This window comes from Oxyura jamaicensis, chromosome 11 (assembly GCF_011077185.1).
Source record: "Oxyura jamaicensis isolate SHBP4307 breed ruddy duck chromosome 11, BPBGC_Ojam_1.0, whole genome shotgun sequence".
Lineage (NCBI taxonomy): Eukaryota > Metazoa > Chordata > Aves > Anseriformes > Anatidae > Oxyura > Oxyura jamaicensis.
Window position 1 is genome coordinate 8,019,246 of NC_048903.1, and position 16,086 is coordinate 8,035,331.

General features: G+C 42.3%; 1 long non-coding RNA gene across 2 annotated transcripts in view; it reads left to right on the top strand.

The window, feature by feature from the left end:
- LOC118172738 overlaps window positions 1-16,086 on the top strand; it is a 273,272-nt gene that overhangs the window by 218,784 nt on the left and 38,402 nt on the right. The window lies entirely within an intron of this gene.

Consider the following 16,086-nt stretch of genomic DNA (forward strand, 5'->3'; position numbering starts at 1 on the left):
TCATATATAACTACAGAGAGCAGGACCTTCATTTTGACCTAAACAGCCTTGTATAAGGAAATAATATGGACAATACCCTCAATTCTGTCCTGACTAACCTGCTTTGAAAATGTGCATACTACATTTTCTGAGAGTGTTTTCCTGTGCCCTCAGGAAGGAATTAGAGTCTTAAGCTAACCCTTTTTCATATATATGTACACCTATATTATCACAGATTATTCCAATTCAAAAGACAAGTCTATGTTTTCTTGTTCACGGAAAGAAAGAGCTTTTCATCTTCAGCATCTGGAAGGTGCAGTCAGGTCAAAATGCGGTCAGATGCAGAAGAAAAAAAAAATACCACAAGATTTATTTATCTAAAATTATTTACACTTTTCTTCCAGGGGAGAAAAAAAAAAAAAAAAAAAAAAAAAGGTTATTCTCACTATTCATTCCATTGTCATTCCTCAAAACATTGTGTAGAGAGCATAAGTCATGTGATACCACATTTGTGTACCTTCCTGGTATTTTCTATGCAATAATTTTCCCCAAAGAATTCTAAGTGATGCTATTGTTAGACATTGACATTTAGGGAATACTTTAGTTAAAGTTTGTTTTTTCGAAGCATTTTTGCTCACGGTCTCAAATGGTCATATGGAGGAAGAAGTAAAGGTCATGAACGCATCTTAAAAAATAATTTACTTTTGAATTTTTGTCAATGCTTGCAGCGAAGGCTGTCCTCTTCTTGCAAAGTTCTGCCTGTGGGTAAGTCGGCAAGCGCTGTGTCCTGTGGCTCAGCTGCTCGCTGTCCTTCTGTCAGGGCTGCATGAGCAGTGGCGTGCCCTGAATGGGACAGGATTGATGCCATCCGTGTGTGCTGGTCTGAATCTGTCAAGATCAAATGTAGGTATCTGATGAAAGGCAATTGGTACAATATTCCTGTCAAGGGAACGGCACCAAGGCTGAGTCTATTGTATTTTCTAAAGGCATTCCCTAATGTGAGAGCAGTGGGTTTTTGTGGACATTCAAGAAAGAAAGAGGCATTGATAGTCACCCTCTGGTGGACCATTCTATCTAACAGAACACGGGAGCTTTTTATTTCTGTGATGTAAAATTACAGCTATGTGTTGAGATGCGAGAGAGTAATATCTTTGCAGAGAATCGCTGGAGGAAGCAGGACAAAGCAAGTCGGAGACTTGTTACCCTGTAAAATACTCCAGATTTGAAGGGGCAGATTCACTTCCCCCCTTACCTTGAGTGAAAAAGTTCTTTGCGTTCATTTGGTCTCCCTTTGTACATACTGCAAAGCCATTCTGCAGCCCAGATAAGCTGGCAGCCCCACACAGGGGCCCTGTCAAAATAACTAGGGCGTAAGAAATCAGAGTTGTGTAGTCTGTTGGGCAAGGCTGTCGCGGTGTACATTACTGTGTAGGCTACAGTTCAGGCATGTTCCTAACACTGCAGCACCTGTATTTCTGTAGAACAAAATGTTTTTAGATCATGAGCCCGAACCTCTGTTGATCTTTTGAAGCATTAGTGATGGATTGTGGAGGAAGTTTCATCTAGCAGAGTTCCTGGCAGAGACAGGAGATGGATGCGAGGGAAAGCCTTAGAGAAGACAGCTTACTGTGACTTACCCTGGGACAAAGTGAGAGTAACGCTGGAACATTATACATGCCTGGCAGTCCCTGCGGCCCAGGACGCTGTTCTGCAGGAGGGCCCTAAGAAATGAAGATAGCGGGAAAGGGATTGCATGGACAGGGCTTTACTATAGCTTGGGCCCGAGGTCTGGTGCAATGAGGTTCGCTTGCCGGAGGGTGCTTCCACAGAACACTAATGAGCAACTTGTACTGCAGCAAACAACATGCAAGAAATGACCAAACTCTGAGCTGCCACTGTTGTAGGATAGTTTTAAAATGTGTTTCACACTGCTGTTTTAAAAGGCTGAGATTTGGGTTGTTTTAAATATTAATGGATTGCATTTTTCTAGGCCCCATGTTACTACCAGTTGGTGCAGTCTCCTAAAGCTGCAAATACAATTAGAGCTGCTCTGAGGGTGAGTGTTTTTTGTTTTGTGATTATTTTTTAAGCTCAAATAAGAATGAGTACAAACAGAAGGCTGCTTTCAGATAGCTATCATTACCAGTTGGTAAAAATCATTTTCCCCTATAATTTTTTTTTTATTGTCCTGCAAGGAAGTCCCATAAAATACTATAAGTAGCTTGCAAGGAAGCAGTTCTTTCTCTAGGACAGGCATGTTTACCAGAGCAGACTGAAAGGTAATGGGAGCCTCAGGGAAACCACAGCTCCACGAGTGGAGACCTATGGAAAAAAGCACATGGGCACAAGGCATGTCCATTATTTTGCTCTAACGTGACTGACATTTCACGCCAGCACTGCCAGTCCCAATCTGATCGCTCAGAAGAGATCTCCAGGCAAGACACGAGACCACTGTGACTTTGTCTGTACTTAATCTTTCTCTTCCCTAAATCGAGCTACTCAAATTTGATTGAAGTATAAAGTGTTCTGGGCAGCCTTTATCTCATTTCAGGCATTTATTTCATGTATTCCCAATCCTAGTTTAGGTGTCTAGAAAGGATAGACTTGTGAGCTCAGGGACTCTTCAGACCTAATAGGACTAAGATTAATCGTCTATAACTAACTGTTTGAAGAGAACGAGTTGTTAAATTGCTCTATCATATCATGTTAAGTAAAAGGTATTATTTTGAGCCGAATTGAAGTAGTTAGTTTGAGACCACAGGAAAGTTTTCCAAAGCCATAAAATTAAAGCTATAAAGTGAGGGACTGACTTAAAACTAAAAGATACGGGCAGAAAAAAAAGACCCAAGATGTGAGTTGAATGTGAAAATAGAATGTCTGTTTGATCTGAGGAAAGTTTAATGTTTCTGAGCAAAGAATGTACAGTTGTCTGAATATTGTTGTGGCCAGGTAAAGATTAGTAGCTATGCAATACTGTTATTGATTCTGCTGTTTTCATAGACGTAGAAAACCAGTAGGCAAAGGACATCAGAAAGCATAACTGGAGTTTCAAAGGAATGGTTTTGAATGTGCTACTCATAAGAACAAAATTTGAATTTAGAGTCCTATGAAAGCCCAGTAAGTATGTTCAGCAGCTTCAATGTATGTTCAACGCCATGGCAGAATCACATGCTGAGTGATGGATCATTCTTAAACTTGTTGATACTGCTTTTCTTCTGAGACATACCTTTTTCCCAAAATCTCCTAGCCCAGCTCCTCAGCTTCAGCTGCTGTTCCTTTCTGTTTAAAAATCATCTCAGCCTCCTCCAAGCCTCCTAAAATAGGTTTTATTGAGGTCAGTAGGATTTACTCAATGCATGAGATCTTTATCTTGTAAAATGCCGTCGGAGTCATGCCTATGTTTACTCTCGCCCTCGGTGTATTGAGCAGTATGTAATTGTGTCCTTGAGGCTATCCACGAGGGTGCTGACAGTGGAAAAACTGATGAAGAAGTAATGGGAAGATGTGGCTGAGGTTGCTGTGGAAGTGAACTGGTCTTGCTGTCAGCTACAGGAGATGCGGACAGCCTGTCTCAATGGCATCATTCCTAGATTTATTATTGCACTGGGCGCTGCGAATATAGTGAGATACAGTTGTCTGGAATGCTTGAAAGTTTTTCAGCCAGGTTCTGCCTTCCAACATACAGGTGACAATCTGTGGTATTGGGTTCACTCTGTACTGAAACATAGCAGAAAAAATATAATCTGGGGTGAATACTGACCACTAGATCTCTGTCAATACCACCACCATGTCAGTGTGTGTGTTGGGTTTGTTTTTTGTTTATTTGGTTGCTTCCTTTGAGCTTTGCTCCCTTTAGTTTTAGACATTGCCTGAATGATAAAAGCAAGGTATTCAGTTTGCATTCTCTCCTTGTTCGTCATTACCAACAGCCACTCTAGTTTGGAAAAGCACATTAAACATATTGACAGTATTCCTTTTTACTGTGCTTGATGTGCCTAATGATAAATGCTGCTTCGTTCTCTCTAGATTAAATAGATTCATGGTCTTTGTTACTTCTCATACATACTAAAAGAAATGAGTAGGTGATAAACAATAAAGGCTAGCAAATGAGGAAGCTGAGATGACTTGCCGCCCTATTCTAAGTTGTAACCTTTCAGATGTTGTGAAATTAAGGAGAGAATAAGAGAAAAAAGGATGTCCTGTTTTGAAATCTTCCCCGACCTAGGAGGGGAGGTTGTTTTCAAAACCAAATATGATTTGTGCTATGTGATTCCAGAGATCAGAGTTCAGCATCCTTTAATAGCCAAATTTTCCGTTGACCTCAAAGAGAGCTTTGTAGGAGAAAGGACTGTGGAATTCAGCTCACACTGATTTCTGTTCTTTTTTAATAAGGAAAAGTCTTGGCTGGCTAACACTGTGCATTCTGCTGAAATACTGGTTCATCATTTACAGAGTAAATGTACTGTTTAATATTAAAGAAATGATTCACTCTTTTAGTAGCAAAGTTCTTTCAGGTTATTAAACTAGCATTATAATTTCTGTTCTAGTGGTGTCACAAATGAAGTTCTGCAGGATGGTCGTGACCAATTAGTAGTAGGTTGAGCCTTAGAAAGGCTTATTTTAATCACTTCTTCCTTCCAGTTTTCGGTTTCTCAGTGCTGAAGGAAGGTTTGGCACTCAGCAGATTAGTGAATTACTAAGCATTTTTCAGCCTTTTTTAAAACACTGCTTAGCAGGATTTTTTGTTAGCTGTAAGGTCTCCAAGCCCGTCTGTCCTTCTTGCCTTAGTTTAATATTTGTATCGTACACATAATGTCTTTTTTTCACCAGTGTGTGACACACGTAGGTGACTCCAGCTGAAAGGAGACCCAGTAACATTTGGGAAAGGCACTGTTCTTACAACAAGTTGGCAATCTAAGAACACAAGACAGGCCTAAGAATATGTCTCTGTGCACTGGAGAGTGAATCATCTAAAAAGAAGGAGATTTAATCAGGTAGCATTTGTAGTCAACCATTTCTAAGCATTTATTATTTGGCTAAATGTATAAGTTGAATATTCTGACTAGGTGCTGCTGTGTTTTAGTATTTCCCCCTCTCCTTGCTTCAATGCTTTACAATACCAGTTCCTTTAGTTACTTTTCTACATATTTACATCATCAGTAGTAGAAAATTCAGCGACACACTTCATCCTAAACATGTAACATCAGACTATGAATAGAAAAACAGGGAGGAGGTACCTGTCATATTTCAAAATACTGTTTCAATTCGAAAGGAAGGGCTTGACTGATGTTGAGGGGTGTTTGCAGGGTGAAAGAGGCTATTCATCTTGGTTCCTGAATCCAGAAATCAGCCAGGCTACGTCCGCTTACAACTGTGACAAATGTTTCTTAGTGCAATGCTAGTGGGAATAACCTATTTTCAGATAATGTGAAAAATGAAACAAGATAAATCATTTTTTGAGAGCAGAGATAGAGAAATTTTAAGCCAAAAGTGAAAGTGGTTATTTACAGTGGTTCCAAGGAAGCTTTTAATAGCTCTGTTCCATTTTTCCTCTCTATCTAGTATACACAACGCTGTAAAAACATGCCTTTATTTATTTATTTATTTATTTATTTATTTTTGGAGTAGACATGTTCAGAATTTGGAGAGTCCTGCTGTTTTAGCAAAATCGTGTGCATGGTTATACAGTTGGCCAGGGGCCGAAGCCTTTATTGCCTAATGTCGTCGCCCTCTGTGTGACATGCCTCATTGTTCTACGTACCACGTCCCCCATCTCCTGTACCTGTTGGTGACACACTTTGTTCTTATTAATATTCTGTTGGTCTCCTCTTTATGGGTTTAGTAAATATGTTACAAATATGATATTGAGCATCTTTTAAAGTATTAAATATTACAATAAATGTTGCGCTAGAACACAGCATTCGTTAATGGAGGCTAGTAACAACTTGCCTCAGTCCGTAAGCTTGGCTGCCTCCCTCCTGGAGGCGTGGTAACAGCCGCCTGGTTCTGGTCTGCCCTGGGAGAGCTGTTTCTGAAACTTCCGTGGAAGCAGTAAATAGACCACAGTGCCCATATGCAGCTGCGTGGGCTGTTACTCGCACTGACCACTTTCTATTTTCCTGTTGCTTTTGCTACGATAAGCCTGTACGGCTTTGCTCTGAATCTGGGCCTTTAGCCAAAATATAAGCTCAAGATGCATCACAGGACTTGCTCAGAGGATGACCAAATATTCCATTTAAGTGGAATACAGAGAAGTACTTCCTCTGAAACTGTAGGCTGGATGTGTAAAATACTGTGTACAGAAGGAGAGGTGTGGAAAACTTGAGAAAAGTTGTTTCTACTGGACAAGAACATGTGGTCACAAAGTTTAAAAAAGGGCATCTTGGCAGCAGTATGCTGCAGAAAGACCTTCTGCCATGAAAGCAGATGAACAGTAAAGATGATCACTGCAAAACGAAGTGGCATTTATATTGTTACTCTTTCAAAAAACATGGTGTGGCAATAAAGTTTGCAAGCAAGAGATGATTTCATAGAGCTTGACCAAAAACCAATTTGAACTCAGAGCAGTGAGGAAGTCCCAAATGAGTTTGTGACAATGACTAAAAGGAAAATGAAATGGGCAAATGACCTGTTGGCTGTGAAGCTTCACTTGGTGCTTCATTCGCTCCCGTGAATTCTCTGCTGTTGTACCTGGGCAGTGCTGGGAGCTGGCAGGGCACAGTGTACATGCCCCAGCCTGGGAAAGGCTTTGGAGAGCTGCTTGCAGCCAGCCGAGAATGTGGCTGCATAGAGGAAGGCGTGGTGAAGAACAGCAGCTTGGTGCTGGGCGTTGCCCAGAAATAATCACAGCAATTTCATCTGGCAGCAAGGTGGGCATGACCTGTCCAGGAGAATTGAGGAGGGGATTCCTAAGAGATTAAAAGCTGAAACAGAAATAGAAATACAGACCTGTTGAGGAATTTGCTGTTGTGTGACTTTCTCATTGACTCTGATGCTCAACATCATATTAATTCTCCAAATATCGAAGAGTCCTTTTGGGGGGAGGGAGCAATGGAATATAATGTATCTGTAGTCCTTGGCTCCATCATTACAAAAATAAATTTCCAGTCCCCTGCCTAAGAGGTCTGTCTGGTTAGAAGGCAATGTTATGCAGGATAGATAGATGTAGGAGATAAGTTTCAGAGGGGCTGGTATAAGCTGAGCAGCGTACAGCTACTTGTTTGGCCCATTTTGTTCAGTGCTGATAAGTTGGTGTCAGGTGGCAAATGGGGATCTGTCAGCCTCCTTAGCTCTGAGAGATTACTGAGCAACATGGGAGCTTGGAAAAAAATGTGGGTCAAAACGCTGAACAAGAGACAAATCTCACAGATGCATCTCTGCTTACATAATTGGAGTTTTCAGCAAGCTCAGGATCTGTCCCTTCAAGAGGAGGTATGAATTACATTGCAAAAATGTTTTAAAAAATAAATAAATAATGAATCTGCCCACTGATGAGCTTGTCTCCTCTTGATTAGTGTCTTTATTGAGCTGCCTGTCACTTTACTCTCGTAATATGTCTCCTTCTGTGTACAAAATACTTCACCAGATCGAACCGTTCACTGCAAACAAATTGTCAGGCAAATGTGCATGAGAAGCAAACAGAGAAGTCTGTGAACATCAGTCTTGGCTCTTAACTCACCTAAATATTTGTGAATCACTTTCTCTAATTATATTCCCAGTTGCAGTAGAAATCTGGAAGGCTCTTAAGGTTACTCAGAAGACAGCCTCAGGTATCTGCAGTCTCTGCTTGTTCCTTCACTTTCGTTCATCCATCTGCTCATAAAAATTGTTCTTCTGTCCAGATTTTTCTGTATGTTTCCACTTCATGTCTAAATTTAATGTTTACTTTTCTCTCCCCTCTGGAGAGTACAGAACCCCTGTTATCTTAGCAAACTGGCACATTTTAATATCTGAAGGTGTAACACTTCTCTGCAGTATTAACAGCAGTGTATTTATTAACATCGCTGTGGGGGATTTAGCACTACATAGCACTACAATACAGAGAAATAATCTTCCCAGGGATACAGAGGCTTGCTTTTGTGTAGGATGCAGTCTTTCATATAGAGCTGTTACTTGTGAACCCTAGAATAAGTATTTCTTACCCATTAACATGTCTTCAGACTGTTTAGCTAGTAGATTAAGCTGAAGTGAAAATATACTTAATATTTACAATTTGTATTTGCAATATTTGGGGGGGGGGGAGGGGGAGGGGGAGAACAGTTTTTAAAAAAAGATAACCCCAAATATTTTTTCTGTTAATTTACTATTCAACACGTGTTAGGAATTCAGGTCTGCCCTGCAGCCACGGGGCGCTCAATCCTTGTGGCTCCAGATTTAATTTGCTACTTGATGGACCTGCTTTTTGCTGTTTGTCAAGATGTAGCTATTGCCTTGGAGCAGTGTCTTCATTTGGAGAAATGACCCAGGCTCCTTCCTCAGCTGCTGGCTTCCTGGGAGACATGGGAGCTATTACTTATTTCCAAATAGAGAAGATATTTAGGCATATTACGGTATGGACAGACACTGATGCAGTTATCAAAAGTATCCAAGTTTGTCCCTCTAATTTAAAGGACTATCTGATTTTTATTTATTTATTTATTTATCTGGTGTTGGACCTGCATTGCCACCTGTAAACCAGGTGTGTGACCCTGTTGTGCCTCATTGGAATGCTGCAGAGAAAAATATGCCAAATAATTTCCTCCACACAATATGTGTAATTTTTCAGTTTGAAATTTCTCATTGTGAAAATGTTACTGATGTTACTCACAGCAAGGAATATTCTTGTATACAAGGCTAGGAGAAAATTTCTCTTTGAGTACAAGATCATTTTTAGCAATGATCTGGATGCAGGAACGGAGTTCATCCCCAACAAGTTTGCTCGCAACACTAAACTGGGAGGTGCTGGTGACTCTGGGGAGATCACCTTGCACAGGGGTCTGGCTACACTGGGGCATCGGGCAGTGAGCAATGGCATGAAGGGGCTGGGTTCTGCACGTGGGACAGAGCAAAGCCAGACACAGGGAGGGCTCTGGAGGTGCTGGTGCAACTCAGCAGGAGCCAGCAGCGTGCCCTGGCAGCCAGGAGGGCAAACGGCATTTTGGGGTGCATTAAACCTAGATGCTGATGGCAGGGCATGCGGAAACGGCACCGAGCTGTGCCAGGGGAGGCTCAGACTGGGCGTTCGGGGAAAATGTGTGTACCAGGAGAGTGGTCAAAAAGGGGAACAGGCTTCCTAGCGAGGTGGTTAATGCCCCGTGCCCGTCACTGCTCAAGAGGCATTTACACAATGCCTGCAATAAGATGCTTTAACTTTTGGTTAGACCTCAAGTGGTCAGACAGGAAGGTCCCTTCCAACTGAACTGTTCTATCCTACTCTATGAAGATTGCAAAGCCTTGTAGTTCAAGTCCTGAAAATTCTTCCAGGGCATTCTAGGTTGAGAGTACGGGGGCTTAAATTACTCGTACAATTTCCCAGGAGAACACCACAGTGCTGACCTGAGCAGGAGGCCTGCTCTGTTTGGCTCATGGTGTGCACGAGCATTCCTCCACACGGCAGTTTGCTGAATGCAGTTCCCATTTGTTTATGAAATGTTACTGCGAGACCTTGATTTTTGCGATTTAAATGTATGGCTAAGCAGCCTGCTCTGATTAAATAATAATTTTTCCTGCGGGTATTTCAGTTTGGTACTTTAAGAAGGATTTAAATGTCTCTAACCTGCTAGTAATGCACATGTGGTATCATGGTGCTTAAAAACCCATGTCAACAAATCTGTGTTGGCTGGAGGTTAGGGTTTTTTAGTCAGCCGTCAAGTGTTTTGGGATATCTTTCATGACTCACTTGTGGGTTTGCAACTCAGATTACTCAGTATCTCAAACGTGTGCCGTGAATTTTAATTAATTTTATGTTCTCTTCAGTTATGAGCATGGAAGGAAGAGCAGAGCAGGGAAATAGCAGTAAGATGCACCATTGTACAATAACATGCTTCGGAGTAATTTGGATGCATAATTGATACAGATTTTGCAATAAATCTTTGTGAAAGTGTTTTTAAAAGCTGTAGAGATTTATATCTTTCTTTTCACCTTTGTGTTTCACTTCTCTGTCATGTTTTTATATGTATCTGTGTACCCACTCAAGCATATTTATCAGTTGTCATTATCTTAGGCCTTCAACAGGATGACCAGTACAATTAATTACTATATTCTCGTTAAACTTCATAGACCACTGAATTTTAATTTTCGATCTTCAGTCGTTCAGTTAGTTTAGCCCCAAAGTCTTCCTTGTTGGATTTTAACAAGTGAAGTGACCTTTTCAGCTGGTCTGTTTGTAGCCATGTTCACCCAAGCAGTAGAGGAGTGCTGCTTTCGAGTGGTACAGCTCCTTGTAGGCAGAGATGGAAGTCTCTGTGGGAGCACGATACTCCGGGGATATGCTGTGATGATCCAGTACAAGTGAGGACGGGATGACTAAGAATGTCTCTTGCTGGCCTGCATGCACACAAACACACATGGCCATGTGCAAAACTTGGTGGGAGCCTGGAAGGTGCTGCTGAAATCAGAGGAAAGGCCTGTGGCGGTGGCAGAAGGGGCTCTGTTTGCACAAGAACACTACACCTTGTGGCTTCTTCACCGCCCTCGGTTTGTCTTCTGTGCATTTTTCTTCAGTTTCTCCTTTCAGTATGAATTTGTGATGGTTTTCCTTTCCTGTTCCTCTCTCATGGCTGTGCTTGATCTTATTTTAAGTAGCTTTCAGTTCCATGTGCTAGACACAACGCTCCTTTGCGACACAGGAGAATATACGAAATGCCAGGGGTTAAAGGATATGTCTCAGCAGCTGGTCTCTGACACTGTTGTGATTGCCTTGGAAAAGGTGATAGGAAATGGGGAGAATATAAGTGAGTTTCTTTCTACTAGGTTAGAGACTGCCTAGATAGAACAGGCTGCTTCCATGCTTGGAAGGCTTTGTGGGAACGGCCTCAGAGTGTTTAGCACTTTGCAGGAAAAGCCGTATCCTTCCCTGTGGGGAAGAAAGCGGAGAGGAGCTGTTTCTTATGGGCTGCAAGACAGGAAACAAAGCTATTCCCAAGTTTTTTGGTGTGCTCCTCCACCGAGTTAATATGTTCTGCTCCGTGTTGTGGATATGTCGCTGTGAGAGTCAGCCTTGAACCTCGCTCCCAGTTCCCATTGCTGCCCATTCCTCTCCCAGCCTGAGCTCCCCCAAGCTGAGCACCACTTCTGGAAGCACCGGAACGCTGGGTCCCTGCAGGGGAGGGAAAGGCTGGACCACAAACCCGGCTCTGAAGGAAAGGGTCGACAAGGACAATTTTACTGAATGATCATCACAGGTTCAGAGTCTTCCCCCCTTTACTTAAAACCACATCAAAGTGAATTATAATGTGGAATTATTACAGCCCTAATTGAGCACTGTTGCAAACATTTGCCATCTTTTGTTCTTTCTAATTGATTTATCTAATGAGGGGTAAATGGTGATCTTAAACTGGGGTTAAGAGTTTCCATTAGGAAAAAGGTGAAGGGTATTTTATGTCTTAGGATGCCTTAGCCAGCTGATCCAAGGACTTCTGCAGACCTATGTCTTCCATAAACTAAGCCCAGAAGAGGGACCTATAAGATTCTACAAAAATGAATTATTAATCACATTGGACACTTGTCTAGCACAAAATTACACTGTACTCCATAAATTAGAAATTACTGTAGGGTATGTATTCAGTCTCCTCAAAATGTATTATACGTATAATCTTTTCCAGCTAGTCCTGAATGAATAATTGTTACAGATGTTGTCTCAAAAATCTGACTAATTCTCAGTACCTTTTCATTTTCCTAATCTTAATTAAATCTGTGACTGAAGAGGACACATGATGAGAATGGAAAAAATCACCTTGTATAAATCAAAAGCAGTGATATGAAATCAAACCAATCAGGATAAAAGTGTGTTTTGTATATAAGCCATTAAGGCCCTTTTGTTTTTTTCCTCCCCCCCTTTTTTGTTTAATACATCCAAAGGACAGAATCGCTGTTCAGCTCCCGAGGCAAACAGAGGACTAGATTCTACAGCTCCTACAAAGGCTTTTTGTGCAGCGAGAGCTGCGCTGCATCTGGTTTTCTGAGAAGTGCACTGTGCTTCCAAAAAGCTTAGAGTCGTTTGTCTTTCCATCCAGCCCAGCTAACACACTCTGCCCCCCTCAGCAACCGCACAACTCGAAAGAACTTCTTTTTTTGAGAAGGTTATTTTCAGCCATGATTGGTTACCTGAACCAGCTCGCAACCCCCCAGGTGTCTGTCAGAAGAAGTGAAGAGTGGATGCAGAGGCTGGGGGGGAAATAATCAGAGGGGAGGGAAGCACACAGCCCCCCAGATCCATCCTGCTGTCGCCCCTTTGCGGGGGGTTTTGCACAACAACCCAGCAAAACTGGTGCAGAACCAGCTCAAGTCCTGGAAGCACTGCAGCACTTCACCCGATTAAATAAAGCTCTCTTAATTAGCTCAAGTGCAGTATCTAATTGACAAAGTTGTGTTTATTTATGGCAATAGCTATGGATTTTTTATATGGCTCTCTGTTGTTTATAGGACAAATCACACATAAATTACTAATTCCCATGGATTAGGCTCATGTGAACCAGAGCAAGAATAAGAGAACACGTGACAGTTTGCAGAAGCTGCTTTTCTTAATTTGACAATGTCTTTAGATAAACTGATGCAAGTGTTCTGCATGCTCAGAGCTGTCGGCATAAATCAGGCACGACTTCATTACTCGAGCTTGAAACTGATCCATGAAGGAGGAGAGTTGGACTCGGTTCTGGGTTTTTGCCAAGTTTGGGGGATTAGGATAGGAAGTGGTTTATTGTAAATCAATTTGGCTATATGTTGTAGTAAATAACAAGCAAAGTATGCTTAATACACATTTAAGTATTGGAACAGCAAACTAATAAAATGAGATGGGAGGTTTTAGAATTTTTTATAGGCATATATTTAAAAAAAATCATATTCAGTCAAAATACCAAATTAAACAACCTAGTTTCTCGCACAGGCCCTTTAGAATAGAAGGAGATGTAGACCTTGTGGCACTTTGTGTAATAAGATGATTTAATTTCAGTTTCTGAGGTTTTGGCTTTAAAAAAAAAAAAAAAAAAAAAAAAAAAGTTCAGATCTGCTGATTTTTAGCTTATTCGCTATTCAAAGCTTGTTGTCCAGATTTACTGTAGGGTGCTTTTGGCATAATTGGATTGATAAACAACACATACTGGATTGCTTTGTGAAACAAGAAAAACAAAACACACCTTCCGGTAACATCCGATACTGTGAAAATACTTTTCTTCCTAGGTGTCTGACTGAAAGTAAATTTTCCTTTAAAGAACCTCAGATTGGCTGTGTGGTACCTGACAAATGTTTGGAGTCAGATGCAGCCTTCATGCATGGAGGGGAAAACTAATTCTTTTGGATTTTGAAATACCAGACACGTGCTCTTTCTGTCCTTGCACATCCCCTCTGTAGTGCCACGTAACATCTCTCTGAACTTGTGTATATCCAGATTCAAAGTCAGCCTCTTGCTCAGAACTATGTGGAGTTCTTGTTGAATAAAGCCCAGACTGTCAGGAAACACGAGGTGAGCAGGCTGTGGGCTCGGTGAGGGAATAAGGAGCAAACACGTCTGCCAGCCCCAAGCAGCAGGTGAATCACATAACGCTGCATAGCAATATCAGATCCAACAGTAGGCCAAGGAGAAAGGTCTTCAAGTAATTTAGCTTTGGGGATGTGTGGTGGTGTTAATTTTAAACAGGGACTGTAATAAGAAATAAAATGATGGTCAGATGCGTATCATTTTATAATCAGTGTTAGCTTTGCCACTGCAGATTAATGCCTGTTACCTACCTGCTTAGGTTCAAGGTTGAAAAGGCTTTTGTTGCCCAGCTAAATTCCAAAATGTATTGTTCTACTTCGAATATATAGTGCATTTGTACTGCACTGGTATATTTGCACTGCTGCTGTATATCCACGTGTATGTGAGTGCCTGGAGGCTCACAGTGCAATTCCTGCCACAGTAATGCAATCTCTTAATTGTTCTTTAGCTTGGGAATAATGAGTTTATAAATAGCTTAATGTAAACTTGCTAATGAAATTTGAAGGTAGACTTTTCTGGGTAGCTTCAATTTGAGCTAGGTTTTCTTTTTCAAGACAACTTTCAATTTTATTAAAGTTGTTAGTGGTGAATGAAGACCTGTGTTTATAGTGAAAATGGTACAGGGTGTATTGTCATGCCACAGAAATTTGTCTTCTCAGCATGCTCAGTTAACGTTCTGAAAAAGGATTGCTACTCTTCAATGGTGAGAAAATGGTTTACTGGTTGGGATTATGCATTTTCAGCCTTTCCGAGCTGCTCTGGGGAAAGCCGTTGCTAGTGAGCAGAGTAGGAGTGTACAGCAGGGCTTTAAATGCAGTTAAAGCATTCCGGCATGAAACTATCAAACAGTGGTAACCAAGCGCTCACCAAAGATAGATTTCAACCCAATGGCTTTATATTTGATAGTATTTCGTATGAACTGTTTTCTGATGGATTTATTTTTACCTAATGTTTCATTTAATGGTTGGACCAGATGATCTCGGAGGTCTTCTCCAACCTTAATGATTCTGCGATTCTAGCTGTTTTGCAGTATATGCTGTGTAGGTATGTAGTGGGTTTACGTGGCAAGGTTTTGGTAGCAGGGGGCCATGGGCTGGCTTTTGTGAGAAGGATCTAGAAGCTGCCCCATGTTAGGTAAGGGCCCCACTGCTGACCAGAGCTGAGCCAGTAAGTGATGTTGTTTGTGCCTCTGTGAGAGCAGATTTAAGACAGGAAAAAAAACGCTGCGCCACACAGCAGCTGGGAGAGTGAGAGGAGTGAGGAACAGCCTTGCAGGCGCCAAGGTCAGCGAAGAAGGAGGGGGAGAGGTGCTCCAGGTGCCGGAGCAGAAGTCCCCTGCGGCCTGTGGTGAGGACCATGGTGAAGCAGGCTGTCCCCCTGCAGCCCATGGAGTACCACGGTGGAGCAGGGTTCCACGCTGCAGCCCGTGGAGGAGACCATGGTGGAGCAGGTGGACCTGCACCGATGGAGACTGCGGCCTGTGGAAGAGCCCTGCTGGAGCAGATTCCAGGCCGGACCTGCAGCCCGTGGAGAGGAGCCCACGCAGGAGCAGGTGACCTGGCAGGAGCTGCTGCCCGTGGGGGACCCAGGTTGGAGCAGTTTGCTCCTGAGGGATGGACCCCGTGGTACGGACCCAGATCTGGAGCAGTTCTGGAAGAGCTGCTGCCTGTGGGCAGCCCACGCCGGATCAGTTCAGCAAGGACTGCATCCCATGGGAGGGACCCCACAGCACAGGGGACGAGAGTGACCGAGAAGGAGCGGCAGAGAAGAATTGCTACAGACTGACCATAACCCCCATTCCCCCGTTCCCCTGCGCCGCTGGGGGGGAGGAGGTGGAAGAGGGTGGATGGGGGGGGAAGGTGCTTTTGGTTTCTTTCCTTTGTTTCTCACTTCTCTAGCTTGTTAGTAATAGGCAATAAATCTTACTATCTCCCTATGCTGAGTCTGTTTTGCCCATCATAATAATTACTGTGCGATCTCCTTGTCCTTATCTCAACCCTTGAGCCCCTTTCATCATATTTTCTCCCTGTTCCTCTTTGAGGAGGGGGAGTGAGAGAGCGGTTGTGGTGGAGCTCGGTCGCCCACCCAAGTAAAACCATCACAAGGTAATGAAAGACAGAGAGAGAGAGAGAGAGAGAGAGAGAGAGAGAGAGAGAGAGAGAGACACACACACACACACACACACACACACACACACAAAGTTTTTAAACCATGAACAATGGAAAATCAAGCATCGTATGCAGGCAGTCTCCATTGTGCTCGTATCTGCACTTCAGCAAGTTTATTTTCTTTTTTTCTTTTTTATTTTTTTTTCCTCAAAAGTTTCTTGTAAAAGTTATACCCAATGCTGTCTTGAAGAAGTTTTTCTGAAATGTAGATGGCTAATCTTGGGACTGAGAGTTGGTCCCTAGAGTAAGATTCTTCAGAAAAAAAGC